Here is a 21,484-nt window from a genome sequence, read left to right as displayed (position 1 = left end):
ACATCTGTAAATCTGGTGCTTTTTCTCCTGTTTGGCTATCCCACACCTCTGGATCACTGGCTAAACTTTGCAAGTGCCAGTTTCTTAAATAAAGCAAAGTGCTTGTTACAAGTCAGCAACTGGAGTGAGCAGTAGTCACTTTTAATCTGAGTAAAACAATTTACAAGAGAGAGCGCAGTTCCAAGAACCATGCATAAGCTCCTGAGAACTCCAGCAATGCTGTCAGACACCTATCTTTAAATTGCCTCCTGCCAAATGATGACTGTGGTCCTGTCACCCTGGCCAGCCCCGTAAGTCTCATTCACACTCCTTTTAATTGGCAGACTCCCTCTCTGGGCACCTTCATGGCCCTTGTAACATTTTTTAGGCAGATAACTTGACACTGTAAATTTGGCTGGGAGCCTGCTACTGTGGGATTTCTCTACATCCGCCCTCGGTGGTCACGTAAGTTCATACTCTTGAAGTTTTAGCCTAAACATTTTGTGAATTACATTCCAGGGCAGAAGGATGTAGTTGCTTCAGCGGGCTGTCCAGCTCCTTCACCTGTTCAAAGAAGGAAGATTTGGTTCCTGAGAAAAGAAGGGGTGAAAAGGTGTTGGGACAAGACAATCTTCATATCAGCTTTTGAGGACTTGGGGAAGCCTAGAGTGTGTGGCGTTTGGTTTCCGACACGAATGTGGCAGCAGGCTCAGGAAACTTGATAACAGCTTTTGTGACCTTTGGTTCTGGAAACAGTTTCACTGATTGAAGTCATATAAGTTCAGCTAAATTTGAATGTGTTGTAAATATTTATCTGGCAGCCTGACATACAGTTATTCCTGAAATTATGCGGTAGAGTCTTATCTTTCCAAGCATATAATTTTTAAAATGCTCTTCTGGATGGTTTTTAAGATTATAAATATAACTGAGTTATTGTTTTATGCTAAGGTTTTCTCAGGATCAAGGCTTTTTAAAAGAGTAAAGGGTGTTTACTGGCAACTTTGTTTTCCTAAATATATTGGAGACTGTAGTGAAAATCTGCTTAGAGACTAAGCCTCAGTAAAACATAAACAGTCTGCTCCAGCCAGAGCAATATATTTCCCCCTTGCATTTCCAGAGACACTGGTATACAAGAGCTCAGATGCAATGGGTATTTATGTGAGAAAACTGTTAGTGTGCAACATTCCTTTCTAGTGAATTATTGAGTTGGCTAACAGCAAAAGAGGCAGGAGACAAGTGAGTCTTTAATGAAATAGTCCTCTGTTGCCACAAAGGCTTCAGATGCTGCTGCATATAAAACAGCAGGAGCACAAACTGACCAGAGCAAGTACCTTGATGGGCTCTCCAGCACATATACCACTCCCAGTCTAATACCTAACACAACATTTCCACCAGTACGCTGGTGTTCTTTGGGGAGAATATGAGGAAAATCAGAGGCAGGTCAGGGTGTAAGAGGAATGACAAGAATGAAAATGTCCAGGGTTAAATCTGAGACCAAAGTGGATGAGATGTAACTACTGTTGACCACCTAGCCTTGTCCCTATGGTTGTGGCTGCATCGATTATAACAGACCATTTAATTATTTAATTTTACTCTCATACTCCCGAGCAATTTAAGCAGCTGGGACCACTCCTAGATTTGTTAGAAATTCCCAATTTGATTTAGAGGTGCTATTGGGGGACTTTACCATCTGCTCCAAGAAGACTGCAGCCATGTGTCCAGTTAATACACATGTTAAACTAAATCCCTGCACAGTAAGGGATTCTACAGTGCTGCTGTATAAATAGCAAAGCTTTTGTCATGCAGTTGATTCCATATGCAGTGCTTATATTCAACAATCATTTTTTAAAGGTGTATCAAGATCTGAGTAAGTTCTGATAATATGAGTATAAAGGTGAATTTTCCATGGACCTTACTTTCAGATAACTAACAGCTTATAGAGGAAAGAGGTTGAAGAGAATCTCCAATCCAACTAATTATGATGCAATTTCAAAAGTAATGTACTAATGAAATGTGTTTGAAACATGGCCCACTAGTAATGTCATTAAATGTCTTGGTTGAAATAATAGTAACCAGAAATTTTAATCTTATTGTGGAGTTATTTTTGGCAAGATGGACTGCATTAAGCAATAGACTTTCTAAAATAGCACATTTCCATTTAGGGCTGTCTATTCTGTTTGCTTTAAGATTGAATGAAAGTATTTACTATTTCAAACCCAAGGCAAATTTACATCACACACAACTGTAGGCATTATAGCATAAGGCAGGCAGGGCTGATATGTGGCATTTGTGTTTATACCAGCCCCTTCCATTCTGCAGTAATTAAAGAACTGAAATTTTGATGGCTTCAGTGACAGTTTACTTCTTTTTCATAGAATTCCTCTGCAGATCTTGGTCATGGTACGGGACAGCTGTCCTCGCAGTGGTGGCTTAGCATTGTTCCCTCCACATCAGCACAGTCTGCCATGATAGCCTCAGCAAGGGAAGAGAGGCAGAGAGTAGAGAACTGGAAATTAAATGGCTTCATTTGGAAAGGGTATATATCACTTCTACTTACCCATTGGCCACAGCAAGTTACATGCTGTGCCTAAGTATAAGAGGGCAGTCAAATACAGTCTTTCTGCTGTGTCCCCGCAGAGGACAGCAGAATATTACTAAATGGTAGTAATGTCTGCCACAGTGCCTCAAAACTTTCCTGTCTCTTAAACTTTTGTCTTAAGAGATATGTCATGAAGGGAATCTTAAAAGTTTGAGATTGAGACAATAAAGCAAAGTGTACATAGTTTAAATTGTCAAATACTTTACTAGCTGACATTAGGTAGCTTAAAGACTCTGGGAAGGCCAGAGTCCAGCTTGGAAGATCTGAGGACAGAACAATGCCCAGCCACAGTAGGAGACTGCTTGAGTGGGGAACTGCACTGTCTTTCCTATGGGACAGGAGGCAGACCTGTAGCTGCTCCTGCTGATGCTGCAGTCCGGACACCAGCATCTCCACTGCTGTCGCCTCCCCAGAATAAGTGCTTCAGCTACACCCTTGCCAGAAAGTGAGTTCTGAGCAGAAGTATTGTGCAGGTGGAACTGAGGCCCTATGACCTTGTCAATATGCAAGGGCGTACAGGAAAGTGAGCTCACACTTCTCTTTTATGGGAAAGATGCTCAAAAAGTACTGGTTGTCCACTAACATGACCATAGTTCATCACAACACCCTTCCGTGTGGATACCACTTTCTCATTTTGCTTTTTGATATTGCTGATATTTTTAATTTATATATAGAGAGACATGACCTTTTAGTATAAGTTACATTGCAAGCTCATGTTTTCTTCAGTCCCCTTAAGGATAGCTGTCTTTCCTTTTCCACTACACTTTTAATGCCCCTAAATAGAAACAATTTTTTCCCCTCATCTAATATACTTACTAGAATTTCATGTGGAATACCTGATCCATACATAAAGCAGACATTCAAAAATGCTTGGTGAGTTTATATTTGAAAATAACTTAGTAAGGGTAAATTGACCAATCCGCAAGTTCTATTGTGTTCATTCTAACAATACTGACCTTTACTGAACACTTGCTTTAATCTAGGTACTATATTAAGTGCTTTACCTGTTTTATTTTATTTAATTTATATAATCTTATGAAGTATACATGTCTATTACTCCCATTTTACATATGAGGAAATTGAGGCTTAGGTTAAGCAGCTTGCTCTAGATTACACATTTGGATAGTGGCTAAGGTAGGATTTAAACCTAATCAGAGTGAACTCTAGATTTTAACCACTACTCTATACTGCTTCCATGTCTACTTTAACGATAACGTGGGTAGACTGTAGAAAAGAGAGGCCCCAATATATAAGAAGAAAAATTAATAGAACTGGAATGATTTATCTTAGAAAAGGAAAGCTGGTTCCTGGGTAAATGGAAGTATATCCATTATATTCACTAATGTTGCACATTTCTTTTAAGCTAACATCAGAGAATGCCTGTGACACTTTGAAGAGGGTTACGGTGGAGACCTCTAATTATAATATTATTTCACATTTTAAGATCAAATTTCTCAGAAAAAAGAGAATGTGTGCATGTTAAAAATTTAATTTTGCTATTATTATTATTTAAACATAAGATCAATAATGACAGAGAGATTGATTTTATTCTTATTGATTAAAAACAGTCATTAAGCAAAACATTGCCTTTAATCAAACTATTAGAAATATGAAACAATTTGCTATACAGTACTGGGGTGGGGGACTCTGACTTAAGCAGGGACAAAAGAAAGGACCAAGATATTTTTAAAAAACCATAAATTACAATTATTAATTTAAAAAACCTATTTGGAAAACCATATTCTAGAAACTAAAAGTTTAGTATGTATAGGCATTCATTGTAGCAATTAATAGTTGTTCTTATATGAACTGGCAATAAAGTTATTCATAAGTCAAGAATTCACCTGAATTGTACTTACATCAACTTCTCTATCTTCTTTTTTTTTTCTTTTTTTTTCCCTTTTTTTTGTCTTTTTTACTGACTGGTAACAGGATCGCAACCCTCGGTGTCGCGCCCGTACCGGGGACCGGCAACAGGATTGCAACCCTCGGTGTTGCGCCTGCACCACGCTCAGCCAGTGAGCGGGAACCGGTCTCCACATGGGATCCGAACCCTCGGTGAGAGCACCGCCGCGCTCCCAAGCGGCGCACTCTCCAGCGCACCACCGGGCCAGCCCTCAAGAAGATAATGTTTAAGCCAATACTAAACTTTCAATATGATGGGGATTATTTAACAACTTATTCTAAGGCTACGGCTTTGGTTGTAACATTTTAATGCCGCAGACTTATTTAATAACATTCTGAATAATCTTGCAGTGATAGAGTTCTAGAAACTTTATGAGAGTTTATGGGAACTTAAAGGATTTTCACTGAGTTAATCATGATGGAAAATTTATTACCTCACATTTATCACTATGATGTACAGAGAAGAACTCCACACTTGAACACATATCCATTACTGAATATCTTGTAGAGTTCTCTATTAAGAGAAATCCATGTTGAGCGGAATCTTATATGTAGCTAATGCACTTCTTTGGATTTGGAGTTATTTGATAAAAAATTTGGTTATTTTTTGATGTGGAATAAGTACTCTCACCTTTGGAAGTTGTAATAGCTATTAAGGATGTTCATAAATGGTGAATGATATATGACAGTGAGAGACTACTTCTGAGGGGAACTGGAAGATGGGCGGAAACATTCCTTGGTTGTCAGGACCTTTGAGTTCCAACATTAACGTGAATGCTGTTGAATTGTGGATGCCCGGGCACATCACTTAACCTTTCCGTGTTTCCATTTTCTTATCTATACAATGAGGCTAATAATACTGATTAACCTCATAACATTTAATTAGACGATTGGGAAGCTCTTTGAAAATGCTAAGTATCATTTGTTGGCACTTAGCTTCATGAAAGGTGTGTTTTTAACACACTGTGGTTTGAGGATGTGTTGCTACAATTCCTGCCAATCCACCATATCTTTTCTGAGCTCCCTTTGAAGTCAATGGGAATTAGGGTGATTGAAGGCACTTAGGCTTGGAGTATGAGAGTGTGTTCTCTGGCGTGTTTACAGTACGACCGTCCTTATGAAGAAAATACCATGCTTCTCAATGGAAAGGGAACTTGATGGATTCTCAGTGGTTTATGGGTAGGTAAATTGTTCATGGAGCTTAAGCCCTAGAGGAGAAGATTTTTGGCAAAGATACTGAAAAAGTTTAATTTATTTGAAAAAATTAATACATGCACCTTTAAGGAACATAAAGAATAACTTAGGCTCCTCTAGGGGAGGATTAGGCCTTTTACCTTCTGTACAGAGTGCACAGTTGCTGCTCAGCACATGCTTGCTAGATAAATGCATAATGAATGGGCAAAAATTACTATACCAGTTGAATATTATATGATAATTATCATATTATATAACATTAACGCAGCATCTAGAATACATTTTTGTTACCTTTTATGTGCTCCTTTTATGTGCTTTTCTTCCTCTATTATGGTATTAACCAGAAAGCTTTGTGTTACCACTTCCAGAAAGGTGTTCTATGACATAATTTTACTCAAAGCTAATGAAGAAAAAGAAAGAAAGAAAGAATGAAAGAAAGGAAGAAACAGTCCCATCACACTTTCAAAACTGCACATCTTTGGAAACATCACCACACTCCCATGACACCCTTTCCAGACTATTTCAACAGCCTTCTCGTTGGTCTCCTTTCTAATCTCTTCATTGAGCCATTCTGCAATTCACTGACAAACTCATCTTTCTTAAACATTGCTTTCATTATGCCACTTATTGCAAAAGCTTTCAGTGGCTTTCTGTTTCATATTGTGTCATGACTGTCTCCAAAACTGTGATTTTAAAAGCATCTCTTATGGGCTGAATAGTGTCCCCCCAAATGTTATATGTCTTAATCCCCTGTACCTCAGAATATGAGTATATTTGGAGATGAGGCCTTTAAAGAGGTAATTAAGGGAAGATGAGGTAATTAGTGTGGGTCCTAACCCAATATGACTGGTGTCCTTATAAGGACAGGAAATTTGTACACAAACAAGCAGAGAAAGAAGACTATGTGAAGACATATGGAGAAAACAGCCATTTACAAGCTGAGGAGGGAGGCCTCAAAAGAAATCAGTCCTACCAACCCCTTGATCTTGGACTTCCAGCCTCCAGAACTGAGAAAGTACAGTTCTGTTTTTTAAGCTACCCAGACACGGTATTTTGGCATGGCAGCCCTAGCAGACTAATACAACATCACATCACAGAAGCTTCATATGGTTTTACAATCTTATTTCTCTAATGATAACTTGTTTTACTCACCTGGCTAAATCAAAACCACTGTTTTCACAATTTATCCTTTCTCTGTATCATTACCCTGTTATAGAAGGCCCCATGATTCCCCGTGGTTCAAAGAAAAGAACACTGAGACAGAACAACTTTTTTACTTATCTCAGGACCTGGGCATGTCCTGTCTTTCCACAATGAGGAAAATATACCTGCTTTTCCTACTTAAAGGGTGTCTATGTTTTCAAATAAGACGGTTCATATGAAAGCATTTGTAAAACTGGGAAATATCAGCTTCTGGCTTTCCAACCTCTGTTCAGCTGCAGGTAACAAAGATATTCAATTTACAAGCTCAGCTCCACCCTATTCTGGAGCCCAAATCTGACTGAGTTAGAAGTCATAGAAGCCATATAGTTTAGATCGCTACAGCAATCAGTAGAATCTGGAGACAGTTTGCTGACTGAAACTCTCTACTAATAATGGGCTTGCAGTAAATTCCTTGGGCACCTGCATCTCCTCTTTAGAGTTCCCTGTGATGATGACCCCTATTCATATTGCTTGGCTTCAGCTTTATTTCTTGTTTTATATTCAGCGTCATTGCTAGAAGTCAGACCTTGCTCCAAACAATAATCCTTGATGTAGGGCATTCCCTGGAACCCTACTCAGTGCTTGCTGGCCCCTCTGCCAGGGACTTAGATCCTGTCTTCAGACACTTACCATGTACTGTGGCTCTGCTTTAAATTGGAGCATCTGTCCCCAGGATCATGACAGCCCCATGACATACTTATGCCTTTTGATGACACTTACCATTTATAAGAACAGATGCCCTGTGTCTGAGTACCAGACTGAATCAAACCCAGCCTTGCCAATCCTTCTAGACTCCTCTAAACACCTTGACTCCACCCCTCCAGGGCTAGCTGTGCTCCATCACAACATACTTCAAGTCTTATGCAAAAATAAGGGAATTTTCCTATCTATGGAATATCAAAGTTAAGCTCAGTTCCTATTCTTTCCAAGAACTGTTCTTTAATTACTCTCTCATAAATATTTTCTTTCTTTGAAGCCCTGAAGTATTTTCAGTATATATTACAAAATTTAGCCCTTCATTATGCAATTGATAGCATATTCATTTTGTGAATTATTTTATGTGAATTAATTTTCTTTTGATAACTAGATTACAAAGTCTTAATGGTACACTTTTATTGGGTACATATTCTGAGCATAATAAAATACAAAGCATTAAATGAGTTTCAAAATTAAAAATTCCCACTTTTTTCCTTGGACAGTGTTATTTGTGTTTTTTATGTACCTAAGTTTCAACTTTAGGCTACGCAGTACACCTTGTCATATTTTTAAAAGGTGCTCTTGATATGTATGTGTTTAAAGTTTAATGTAATTAATTTTGTCAGTGATTTTCACTTATGCTAAGAAAAGCTTTCATTTTCAAAAACTCAGTTAAATATTTAAATGCATTTCCTTTTGGTTTTTATTTTTTGTAAACCTAATTCCTTAATTCACACAGTACATTATTAAATTTGTAAATGCATGCACATACTGAATATACACAGGAAAAGACTGGCAAGAAACATGAAAATGTTAATGTGAGTATGTGATCATGTGTTGAGTGATTATTTTGTTTTCTTTCTATATTTCTCTATATAATTTTATTTCTTTAATGGGTAGTTCCTCTTTATAATTTAAAAAATAAACTAAGAAAAGAATTTTTGAAACTACCTCCTTCTTATATTATTGTACTTAAAAATATTTTTTCTGAGTTTCAAATTCCCTGATCCCTCTGTATCTCTCTTTATATATTTTTATTATATCCTTACTAACTTGTCCTAAAGTAGGTGAAGTGCCATTATTAAGTACATGTAGAGGCTGAAAAAGTAGAGACAGTAAAATTCCAAGAGTCTAAGCATTCTGTTTTAGTCAGGATAGGTTCTGCTATAATAATAATAATAATAAAAGAATTACTACCTCCATAACTCTGTGGTCTAAAACAATACAGGTTTTTTCTGTTCCTATTACATGTACACCTTGAGACAGCAGGGGTCTTAACACATCATAGTCACATAGAGGCCTGGGTTGATAGAGAAGTCATCATCTCAAACTTTATGGGTCACAGTACCATAAGAGAAGAGCTCAGGGAGGTCTGTCTCACCAGCAATTAAATATTCAGCCTGGAAGGAGATTTCCATTCACTGTTGACTCATCAGAGCTAGTCACATGGTCCCCAAACAAGTAGGAAATGAGTTCTTTATGAGCCAGAAGGCAGAAAATTAGAAATATTTCATTGTAGGGGCCAAGGGGAGACATACTTTTTAATCCCCTGAAGGTTCTTTGAAAAATAACCTGAGAAACACAGATTAATATGAAGAAAAAGCATAACAAATTGTATTATATCATTGTTTTACGTGACACAGGAGTCTTTAGAACGAAGAGCCAAAGATATAGGGAAAATTATCCACATGTGTGCTTACGTTCTATGAAGCAGGAACAGTCATTTAGAAATGAGATGGTATAAAAAAAGTATGATCTAACGCTAACAGAACGAGCGGGCCTGTCTGTGCAGCATTCGTTCCTCCAGGATATGGGGCAGGGCCCTTTCTGGAACGGGGGCTCTTATGACCTATAATCAGACAAGGTAGGTTAGAGAAAATTTTTATGGCCAACTCCAAGACAGAGAGGAAGAGGGGAAGATTGGAGTGTATCTGTGACTTGCCTTGGGGAAGAGGGATTCTAGTCTCTATGACTTGCCTCAAGTGAGAATGAGGCTGAAGTACAGGAGGGCACTAGAATCAGAGGAAAACTTGATTGCTTCTGAGGTCTTCACTTTGGGATATCACTTTCTGGACCCCAACATGGTAAACAGCACTAATCACTGTTTTTCTGAAATTATTTTAAGATTTAGCTAAGAGTATTTCAAGTGTAAATTCTTAAATACTGGAATTACATCTTGGCTTAAAGGAAATAATAGGTAATTTTTCATTTAAAACATTTGCATTTTTCTTTATGTTACAAAAAAGTTGTTGGGCCTTTAAAAAACTAACACCACCTTAAAGTGACATTACAAGTAGATTAACGTGGCAGCCTAAGAGGGCGCCTGGAGAAAGCAGGGTGGGAGTGTCTGTGGGAACCTTGCCTTAGCCCTTATTGGCCACACTTGTGAACGGTGCGTAATTGCAATAGCTAGGTATTGAGACAGGATGCATGCCCTTAACCCTTAAGCTGATTGGAGGATGTAAAAAACCTGCCTTTGCCATTTACCTTTAAAAGCCAATGCTTGTGTGTTAATAAACGGAACTGCTTGACAGAACCCCCACTGCGTCTGAGTGTCCTTTAACTGGGCTGGTTTGGGGCTGGTGGTGTGCTCACCTCTCTTCACGGCTCTCTTCCCCTGTCTCCTTCAAAAGGGGGACCGGAGGGAAAGAGGAATCCCGGGTCGTTCGCTCGCCCACTGAAAGGAACGAGGCTAGGGCGGTACGGGTCGGCTGCTGGCAGCGGACCTGACAAAAAGTGATACATTGAATGTTTTTAAATTAAAACAGTATTAAAATGAAACTAGACATTTAAATGATTATGAAAATAACAGTTTGTAAGTTCAGATTATTATATATTCTGTTTCCTTAAAATGAGAACGTGATTAGGGATGTCACTTTGGCAATTATTTTAATTTTTTATTTTGGTAATTAATTTTAATAATTAAATAGTAGAAAAATAGATTTTAAAAACTTACTGCCTTTTACGCAAGCTATTTGGTGGAGAAAACAAGGATATCCTAAAACATTTAAACTTTTGGACAGAAATTGTGATATTCATTCTTATATTTATCATAGCAGTACCCAGTAATTTAGAGAATTGCATAAAAGATAAAGTAAGAGAAGATTAAATTGTTGGATATAATAAGAAAAGTATTAAAATCAACAAACCCATGTGAAGACTAAGGGGAGAGCTAGCTTCTGGGTCACCTCAATTGTATCCATGGCTTTGAGAGTCAACTTTTGAAAGTTAAAAACTTTAAAAGACCCTTTAAACTATATCTTGATATTTTCCCACAACATAAAGGGAACATCTTAGATAAAAGATGGAAGAGGAAGGAACTCAACTACTTCTCTCTTTCCAGTTATTTTCCATTTAGTATTTTCAGAGACCTTGTCAAAATAAAATAAATTTTGCATCAATCGTTTTAATAAAAATTAATAAATGACTGTATCATTTGGTTCTTTTCTAAGTAGAGGTCTTCATCTGATCTTCAGTCTCTGAAAGTATTTTTCCAGGGAGAAGAATCATATAACATCATTTGTAAGGTTTAAACTGTCAAAAGAGTTGTCATTAAACCACTAATGAATGCCCATAGGGATAACAGTCTCTTGAGACCTGCTGCTGTTCATAATCCACTTGATCATGATCTCATGTTTTATATTTTCAGCAGAACACCTCTGTATTCTACAGAGTGTTATAGTACCCCTGTTTGCTTGGAGATGGTCCATTATTCTCCATTTCAAGTATAGTCAATGCCAAACTTTGTGATGTGTGCATTCCTCTTTCTTTACAGTTTACAGTGCTATGTTAACAGGAATCATTCAAGAAGAAGACTACACTTGAATTGACCCCCCCAAGAAAAAACAGCCACAAAAAATCCCCAATTCATTGAGAAATGCTCATGTTCAAATTTAAGTATTTGCTAGTTGACAAATTAAAATCACTAAAAAATAGAATAGAAGTTTTGTGCTGTACATTATTTCTGAGAGTTAGATAAGAAAACACTTAAATATGAAGAGAGAGAAATTGCAGCCACTTGGCAGACAAGATTTTTTTTTTATATATTATGAGATTGGAAGATTGATGAGGTGTCCAGGAGTCACAGGAGATGGTTCCAGATGTTAGGGTCTGTAGCAAAGATGATTGTGACAAATGGCAAGAATATGCAATGGCATTCAGAAGTGTTCAGGTCTCAAATACTCTGAGAAAGGAGAAAAATATTATGGCTTTGATACAGCAGGTAGATAAGACTGTGGTGTAGAGAATATTGAAAAGAAGGGAGATTATTTTAAAGTGGATTTTATTTTAATTTACTTTTTTATTGGTTATGAATATTCATGTGATACAAAGCTGATTGTCACCCCTCATACCCATGATGTGAGGGCCAGATTCATACTGGCATAAAGTGGATTTTAGAATTATTGGGAAACCAAGTCTTCATACATCCGAAAAATGCAACCAGCATTTGTCATAAAGATTCAGAAGCCTTGAGGCTCCTGGGTTTCTGGAGTCTTTCAAAAAGTTTAGCAGAGGTGAAGATGATGAAAAAAGGTAAATTAGGGCCGAGCCCGTGGCGCACTCAGGAGAGTGCAGCGCTGGGAGCGCAGCAGTGCTCCCGCCGCGGGTTCGGATCCTATATAGGGATGACCGGTGCGCTCACAGCGCTCACTGGCTGAGCACGGTGCAGCTGGTCTCAAAAAGGACAAAAAAAAAAAAAAAAGTAAATTGAGTAATGTCAAACTGCCATGGCAGATGGTTTTGTCTATAGAATATGATTGAGGAAAAAAATTTAAGGATGCTTCAGGACAGTTGCATAATTTTATAACAGAACCATCAGGCATAAGGTAAACAGTATTGAGGGAAAAGGAAAGAAAACAATTTACATTGACATCTATCAGGATATAGAGGCAAGGCCAAAAAGTAAAGAAAATAGAACTAACCTAGAAATTGATATTCACATTTTAATACATTACAGGAAGATGAAGAAAGAAAATAAAGGACTAGAAAAATGGTTAATGTTGTGATGCATTTATTGTCTTGACTTGTTTGAGAAATATTTTTGAACTTGTAATAATGGGTCAGGTCTGAGGGAAAAATAATTGTGAAAAAGGAGCTATTTCACATTTCAACTGATGGTGGTGGTTGTTGTATAGTGAAATCAGTGCTGAATTTGGATCAAGAAGAAAGGGAGTCATATATCCTAGTTCTGACACAAGCCAGATGTGTTATCAGGGAAAAGTCACCCTCTGAGAGTTCATTTCCTCATCTGTAAAAATGAGAGTTATAATTGTGGCAGACACTGCCATTATTCATCAATATTCATTTCCTCTTTCTTCCATAAGAATCAAACTCACAATTTTTAGCTAGTAAATATGCTGTCCCAAATAAAGATAGTATTTTGTATTCTCCTTTTGTAAATAGGTATGATGACCATATAAATAAGTTCTGAACGTAATTAGAAGTGTCATGGAGAAATTGATTAATGGACACAAAGAATGATTACAATTTGTAATGATGAATAGGCTAATTATCCTATTTTGATCATCACATATGGTATACAAATACCGATAGTAAACTTTGCACCCAACAAATAGGTATAATCAAGTATGTTTCAATAAAAAATAAAATAAATTAAAAAATAGTGTCATGCAGCAGCTTTGAAGAACTTTCCTTAAAAGATGACTGATGTGAGCCCATTGCCTTCTTTATTCTTTAAGTCTTTCTTCATCCTGCTGTCTGGAATGCAGATGTAATAGCTGGGGCTCCAGCTGCTGTCCTGGACAAAGAGGACAGGGCCACACCTTAAGGACGGCAGAACAGAGTGCTGGAAGGAGCCTGGTTTCTTGAAGATTTGGTGAAGTAGAGTCAATATATCAGCCTTCAGACTTTTATGTGACTGAAAACTGATTTCTATCTTATTAAACTCATTCCTAACTGAACCTAATCCTGATAATATGCTTATCTTACAGTTTGTTAGGCATGTTAAATAAACTATTGGGTACAAATACCATGGTAGTCCCCCCTTATCTGCAGGGTTTATGTTCCAAGACCCCCATAGGATGCCTGAAACCATGGATGGTATCAGACCCTATTCCACTCTCTTTTCCTATACATGCATCCCTATGATAAAGTTTAATTTATAAATTAGGCAGAGTAAGAGATCAACAACAGTAACTATTTTTTTTTTTTTCCTTTTTGTCTTTCTTCGTGACCGGTAATGGGATTGCAACCCTCGGTGTCACGTCTGCAGCGTGCTCAACCAGTGAGCCGACTGTTCTCTATATGGGATCTGAACCCTTGGCGGGAGTGCTGCCGTGCTCCCAAGCGCCGCACTCAACCGAGTGCGCCACCGGGCCGGCCCAACAACAGTAACTATTAATCAAATAGAACAATTATGGCACTATGCTGTAATGAAAGTTATGTGAATGTGGTCTCTCTCTCTCAAAATGTATCATTGTGCTGTACTCACCTTTTTTCTTCTTGTGATAATGTGAGATGATAAAATTCCCACACAATGAGGCAAAGTGAGGTGAATGACGCAGGCATTGTGATGTAGCGTTAGGCTACTACTGACCTGACAATATCAGAAAGAGGATCGTCTACTTCAGGGGATCCTGGACTATCCAATGTCAGTAGCTGGATGTCAGGAGCAGACAATGGCTGATGACTAATGCATGGGTAGGGTAGCAGGTACAGCATGGATATGCTGGGCGAAGTGATGACTGACATCTTGGGCCAGATGGGTGTGAGATTTCATCACAATACTCAGAATGACATGCAATTTAAAACATATGAGTTCTTTATTTTTGACGTTTTCCACTTAATATTTTCAAAATGCAGTTGACCACATATAACTGAAACCACATAAAGTGAAACTACACATAAGGAAAGACTACTAGACTATCAAAATTCTGGCACATTATGAGAGCATAATAAACTGTAGCTGATTAAATGAATCTCTAATAAGTAAAAACATAAATTTAGATTACCATCGATATATATCTGGCTCACTGGCTGTTCAGATTTAAAAAAAAATATCGTCTTCTTTGACAAGACTGTTTGAAATGATTAAAGAATGGAACAAAAGAAATAGAGAAAAAATAATGAAAACAAGAGATGAACTAAGTCACAGAGAGGTCAATGGTCACCCCTTTATAAAGCCTTCTTTGTTCACCTTGATAGAACTGTCGTCTTTCTTTTATCTTGTCCCTAAAGTATTTGAACCCCGAATCATGCATTAAGATTCCACTTTATAACTGTGTGAACATGTCGTTTATCCTAGAGAGCAATATCAAACACCTGTTTTGTGCCAACCATGTGTATCTCATTGGCCCCATTGAATAGAGAGCTCCTTGAAAGCATGGTTCATTCTGCATGTAGCTATCTCTGTTCTACACTTAGTGCCTGGTAGAATTCTCAAAAGTACTAATTAACTCCTGTTTACAAACATATTTCTTTAGTTTTGAAGTTAATCCAGCTGCAATATATGGTCAAAGACCTATGTTTGGAATGTAGTTAGTGCTGAGTAAAAGCTTTTGATCTGATTGATTGATTGAGTATAATTTTTTCTTCCAATAGAAAAGCACTACAGTGCAAAATGTTGCGTTTTTGAATGTTTTACTTTTCTGTCATTGAAATCTTGGTATCTTTGTGGCTTTTACCTCCTTCTCCAACCCTCCTGCTGACCAGTCAGTAGCTCATAATTATCCCTGCTTCTCCATGCCTACTCACATTGTTCAAGGCTATTCTCATGACTCCGTTCTCAGCCTTCTAGATCTGTTCTTCCTAGTTTCTGTTTGGTCAAAACACATTGTGAAATGACATTTTAGGCAAACGTAGTAATGCTCCATCTTTCTTGAAATGCACTGGAAGATTTCCTTTAGCAAACATTGTTAGTGCATACTCTACAGCTATTCTCTTCTTTTTTGCTAAAAGAATTATTCTTTTGCTGAGGCATTATATGTCTGCAGTGAGCTTAGGGAAAGTGGGTACGACTCCCTGACCAGGGAAATAAACCATAAACTGTTTGAGTCATTAGTTAGATTTGTTGACAAATAGCAGAGAACCAAAATGATAGCAACTTAAATCCTTTTTCATGGTAATGTCCAAAAGTTGGCATTTTGGAACTGGCATGGTAGGCTTTTGTTTACAGAGTCCACAGGAACTCGAGCTTCTTCTGTCTGGTAGCTCTATCCTGTGAGGGTTCCATCCTTAAAGTCATTTCATGGCCCCTAGAGTCTGCTCAAGATGCAACGATGGCCTCTGCCTTCCAGCCAGCAGGAATGAAATAGGAATAAAGAGGATAAGGAAGCATTCCCATTATCTTTTGAGAAAGATTTCCAGAAGTTTCCACTTAATTTGTCTGTTACAACCCATTGGATAAAATTTAGTGACAGGGTCAAAATTTGTTGCACAGGGACTCTGGGAGACATACTCTTTATTCTGGGTCACTGTGTACTCAGCCTAAAGTTGAAATTGTCTCACTGGGGAGATGAGCAGAAAGGTAAGAAAGATAATGGGAAACACTAACATCCTCTGCTACTCATGACAACAACACTCTCATTTGCCAAAGATTAGTTTATGGGTATGTAACCCAGGAAGAATGGTAAGAGCTTCTGGAAAAAAATCTTCCTGTTGGATAAAAAAATTTTTTAAAAGAGAGATGCTTAGTTACCCATCCCCTTTTCTTGTCTTTTGGATGTGATTCTTCCCTTTAGGATTTGTTTGCTTCCTTCACATAATAAGAAGTTGAGATGTGAGCAGTTGAGGCTGGAATAAATGTTGACAGAAGTTATCAGGGACCTCAGCTCCTTCATGCTGCCTACTCCATCCCATCCCATTCATTACATCTTGCGAAGGGATTTAGTTTGCATTGTCTCAGGATGACAACTGTACATTGAATCTACATTCCATGCAGGAAGAAACAAAAAAATAAAAGGACAGTCATTGTACTAGCTGAGTCTGTCAGTTTTAATCAGAAATAACCTCCTATCCAATGCTCCATATGGTAGATTTCTGTCTGCATCCTCATTGGCCAGAACCAGCACCTGGAGAACCTGGAAAATTGAGTATTTTTAACTGGACACAGCACTAATCCAACAAATTTAGGATTCTGTAAGTAAGGAAGAAAAGGAAAATGGATTTTTAGTAGACAACCAGGAATATCCACCTGTGCATCTATTGTACTTTTTGTTTATATTAATTACAACATTAGACACTGTTTACTTCTATATCTAGCCCTCTATGAAACTATTTCTCAAGTGCAGTGTACTAGTCAGGGCCTCAGCAGGAAAAGAATGGCATTCAAACGGGGCATTTGAAGGGGCATAAAGAGGAAACTGTTCACAAAGGTATGGACAGTATTCTGGGAAGTAACCAGAGATGGTGAAACACCCAGGGATTACCAGTAGAGATTGGCAATTATTACCCCAAAGCCTACTAGAGAAAGAAAATCAGTTTCTAAAAAAAATACATGGAGAGCTGAAGCAGCAGGCACTGTGGCTCTGAGCAGGGAGTCAGCCTCAGGTAATTTGCAGCCTGTGACACAAGGATCAGGGAGAAAAAATATCCTGACCTCTCCTCTTAACTCCAGCAATACCTCCCATTGGGCAAACCCAACAGGAAACCAGAGAACAAATGCAGTCCTGTTGTCCTGGTCCTTAGAGGCCAGCCTCTTAGGGCTTGAGGCAGGGTAGAGAGGAGCAGAGATGAATTTCAATATGCAAACAGAATAACCAGGGCAGGTGGGGATCATTTCTGGGGTCCAGCATTTAGTACAGGGCCGGGAAAATCACAGGTGCTCCATAAATGTTTATAAAATAAGTACCGTTGAATGATGGAGAAGAGGGAAATACTCTGCCATTGACATGTGACCTAAGAACTTATAGAGCTTTAAATGTGAGTTGGAATGTACAGCTTGGCCTTTGGAAATGAATGGCCTGGGGAGTGTTTCAAATCATCAAGTGTCTTTGAGGCTGAATATGTTCAGATGAATTCTATGTTTAAGGAATGTGCTATACAGAATCTGAGATGCTCATACTTCCCTCAGAAACAAGAAAATCCTTCTACTAGGCACTTCTTAAGGAAAATCATGATAAATATTTCCGGTGCAAGGTTTGCCAAACCCACATAAGTTTGGTGACATTAGATATACTCTTTCTCTTCATCCATCTTTGCTAAAATTGGGAAAAATCTTATATATCATGTTGGTTGCTTTGATATGAAAGCCAAGTTAATGAATGCCCTTTTCACTTTTGAGGAATTTTGTAATCCCAGCTACCAAGATCTAGGTCCTCTTCAATATAAAACCAATGACTCCAATGAATTCCTGCAGATTTTGCAATGGACCATTTTTCTTTTTGCAGTTGGTATGACATTTTCTTTGCAGGGAAAGCCAGTTTGATTGAAATAAAGTTTTGGTAAATTTTCTGCATTGTGAAACCTGCAAAACCCAGGTTTCAAGTGATAAAGGTGAAGGGAAAGGAAAACTGCCTTCTTTCTGAGTTGGCAGCTGGTAGAGCTGTCAGAAGAACTAGGAAGACACAAGTTGGGTGGATAGTTATAAAATTGTATGTCACAGGTTACATGGCAGAGGTTGATGTGAGATCCTTTTTTTCCCTTCCCTCTAAAATATTTATTAAAATCTGCCTTTCTCAGAAATGTATTTTGTGCAAATAGATTCTCCCAGGGGGAAGCAAAGAGGTGTTGAGTCCTGGGGACTGCTGATCTTGAGCGAGTGTAGATACGTTATATAAATGTTTTCTTGACCAGGCTATGAAAGGCTTTGCTGTATATTCATTTTTTGAACTAGGAAGAAAAGAGATACACACCTGACTAGATTTCTGGAACTGTAGAAAATGTGCAGTGGCCTGAATTCTGACTTAGAAGTCTGGGTGGGATTTAGAAGATGATTACGGATAATTAACAAGTGTTCGAGTGACTTATCTTCCAATACTGTGGTTACAGCTCAATCTGGGTATGGGAAACATGAGGGGCACCCAGCCTTCATGACTAGAAGGGAGCAGAATTAGTTAGCACTTGCATACTTGAATGAATTCCTTTTTCTCAAAAAAAATCTCATTTTTGAGACTTTTCTAGTATGAATATATTAAATGCATCATGTAGAACTCCAAAAACATGGCTGTAAGCACTTAAGACAGACTTTATACATATACATTGCAAATTCTATTTCAATTATATATTCTGTTTCTGTTATTGCCAAGTTACTGCTATAAAAATGGTACAGGAAAATATGTTTATTTTTAAACTGATGAGGTATGTTGATATTGTGACTGTATATAACTGTTTATGAAATAGTAGAATGGTTCTAAACCTTTATAACAATGATTTTTAATTTCTCAAATTTTAAAATAACAAAATGCTCCAGGGGGTTTATTTTTAAAGTGTAGTACATCATGAGGAACAAAAACACATCTATCAGATTTTACCAATGACTATTAATTGTAACTCTGCAGTTGTCCATAAAACATGAGAGCTCAAAGAATGGGTTCAGATGTTCAAAGAAGAAATATCTTCTTTTTACTATTAAATGTTGTTGTATATGATGAGTTACATACTAGTTTTTAGGAAAGTTAATCAAACTTCTTAACAAAAGTAAAATGTCTTTGACCAAGGTCTAGGATAAAAGGTCATTATGTGTATTGCAGTGCTGGGTTGTATCTCCCTTTAAAATTTATTTGGTTCCTAGACAAATCAGGCAGAATTCTAGATAGGAGAGTCTGAATAAGAAAGGGCCATTTCAGTACAAATATGTGTGTGTGCAATTAGTTTTGTTTAATGTAGATTTAATGTGACTGATGGGAATAGATATGACTAAAATAGGACAAGTTAAAAGACTGTTCACCACTTAAAATTTTACTTACAACAAAAGGCATTTATTATAATTTCTTTGGGGTAAGTAAGTTTGGATAAACTTTTTCACCATGATTAAACTGTTATTACTTAGAAATTGTGTTTTTTCAACCAGTGCTGTTTAATTTCCTAAAGTTTAAATGTCTCAATGTAGTAAATACATGATACACTATGACGCTTTTTAAAAAAAATTTTTTTTGAGAATCTTATTCTCTTTTGAATGCTTCTCAGGATTTCTGGAAAACAGATTTTTTACATATAGCGATTTCTACTCATCATACAGTTGTAAATACAAAAAAAAAAATATGTACCACAGACTAGCTCATTGTCTTTAAGTCAGGAGAGTTATTTAACAGAGGGTTCCATTGATTATTCAGTTCATTGCTTTATATCAACATGAGTTCTGAACATCTATTTATGGAAATTAGGTCCAATTGGATGACCCTTTTAATATTTGTAACTTGGATCTGGTCCTACAATTTTATGGTTTAGGCACCAAAGCCAAAGACACAAACCTGCTAACTTGTAACAGGTCTACCCATGTTTCGCTTTCAATTGAGCACGTTGGTTGAGGCCAATAACTTCTTGCTTTTTATCTGGAAATCAGTCAGCAAACAGCATCCTTACCGTCTTTCTGACTTAGAATTCTGTCTTTCAACTTTTTATTTCCCTAGTTAGTGATGGAAGTAAAAGTTTTCACATAAGTATATGAATCCATGTGACTCCTCCTAAAGTACGAGAACCGAATTGGACCTGAAGACTGGTCCACCAAACCCGAAAGTCAGACTAATTTGGATTAAGGTGGTACACTTAAGCCTGGACTGTTGTAAGAGATAGAAGAAAACTGTTTTTCCTAGTCTCACACTCAATACAACACAGAACACTGCTAGCCACCAAAATCTGTGTGGATTTCTTTGCACCAACAACCAATTCTCTAGCAGACACCAACAGAGTGCCCTAAAATTCAATTCAATTCTGACGCTATCTACCTGGAGATAGCATCAAATCCCACAGATTAAGGGCTCAGTCCCACAAGACTGCCCACCACTTCATATGTCAATCACAAGTAGTAGGTTGTCACTTTTACTTCTGACCAAGCAGCTATAAATCAGAGTTTCCATGACCCCCTCCTCCAGTTCCATTAATTTGCTAGAAAGGTTCACAGAACTCAGAGAAATAGTTACTTACATTTAAGAGTTTATTATATTAACAAACAATATAATAAAAGATACAGATGAATAGCCAGATGGAAGAAATGCATAGGTCAAGGTATGGAGGAAGGGACATAGAGCTTTCGTGTCCTTTCTAGTCTGATCAAGCCACTCTCTAGACACCTTCACTTGTTCAGCAACCCAAGAACTCTTCAGTCCCTGTACTTTTGATTTTTATGGAAGCTACATTATTTGGACATTATTATTTACATCACTGGCCATTGGCAATCAACTCAGGCTTCAGCCCCTCTTCCTTCCCCAGAGGTCAGGAAGTAAGGCTGAAAGTTCCAACCCTCTAGTCATATGATTGTCTTCCCCGGAAATCAGCGCCTATCCTGAGGCTAACCAGGAGCTCACCAAGAGTCCCTTTGTTAAAACAAAAGATGCTCCTACCACCCAGGGATTTCCAAGGGATTTCGGAGCTGTGTGTCATTCACTCCTATCACTCAGGAAAGTGCATATGTCTTAGGAGCTCTGTGGCAGGAACCCTGGTCAAAGACCAAATGTTAGAACAAGAGATTCTCATTGTACTGGTATTTACAAGGGTAATAGGAACTGGGGCAGAAACCAAATATGTATTTCTCACTATATCACAACTAGGATCTTCAACATTGGATTTCAAAATTAGACTCTGAAATCATTCTTGCGACTTCTTTTGAATTGGAATAAAATAAAAATGATTAGATTTTCTTTGAAGTGAACAATCTAGCTTGGGCTGCTAGAAGTTATGATTCCTATCTTGTAAAGGAACTCATTCAGAAAGAATAAAGATGACCCCCCCCCCCTAAAAAAAAGAAAAGAAAGGAGTGAGAAAGAGAGAGAAGCAAACCTTCAAGAGAGTAAA

General features: G+C 37.7%; 1 pseudogene; it reads right to left on the bottom strand.

Moving 5' to 3' along the window:
* Positions 1–471: 471 nt before the first annotated feature.
* Positions 472–21,484, bottom strand: part of LOC103588210 — a 55,513-nt pseudogene continuing 34,500 nt past the window's right edge.

Source organism: Galeopterus variegatus, unplaced genomic scaffold (genome assembly GCF_000696425.1).
Source record: "Galeopterus variegatus unplaced genomic scaffold, G_variegatus-3.0.2 Scaffold28, whole genome shotgun sequence".
NCBI lineage: Eukaryota > Metazoa > Chordata > Mammalia > Dermoptera > Cynocephalidae > Galeopterus > Galeopterus variegatus.
The sequence above is the reverse complement of the archived record's forward strand: the minus strand, read 5'-3'. Positions and strand labels throughout refer to the sequence as shown.